Genomic DNA, 551 nt, shown 5'->3' on the forward strand with positions numbered 1-551 from the left:
AGCGGGGCGGTCCAATGAGTGACATTGGAAAACTGATAAGGGCATAGGGTAACCTGCACCAAGATACAACAAACGTTCAAGTGATATGGAAAATGACTATATAAAATGGCCTGGGTTGAATTTTCATCCCCTTGGCAATAAAACATGGTGTCATGGGGAGCTGGAATTAGCCCCACTAGTGGAGGGGTTTTTGTATTGAAAAGGGCCAATAATGACTTGAGATCCGGGCTAAAGTGGTTGGTAAAGGTCTTAAATGCCTTACGGTGAGCAGATAAACTGAAATTACTCCCTATTGTCATAAAAGCTTTTGTGGAAAACAAACGGAATGCCGTAATATCTTCAAAAGCCCTCCTGAACACGGATGTTTTGAAGGTACACGGAATAGTGTGACACCCCGGCCAAAAACACTGGGTGTCAAGGGTAGAAAGTTTAACCTTTATTGTTTGTAAAACGGCTTGAGGAAGTGACGGGATAGAAAGAGTGACATTATTGGGGTCGGGCACGATGGAGTGCGGTGCTCCCCAAGGTGGCCCATGGGTAAGATTAAAGCA

This window comes from Crocodylus porosus, unplaced genomic scaffold, assembly GCF_001723895.1.
Source record: "Crocodylus porosus isolate Cpor-Errol unplaced genomic scaffold, CroPor_comp1, whole genome shotgun sequence".
Lineage (NCBI taxonomy): Eukaryota > Metazoa > Chordata > Crocodylia > Crocodylidae > Crocodylus > Crocodylus porosus.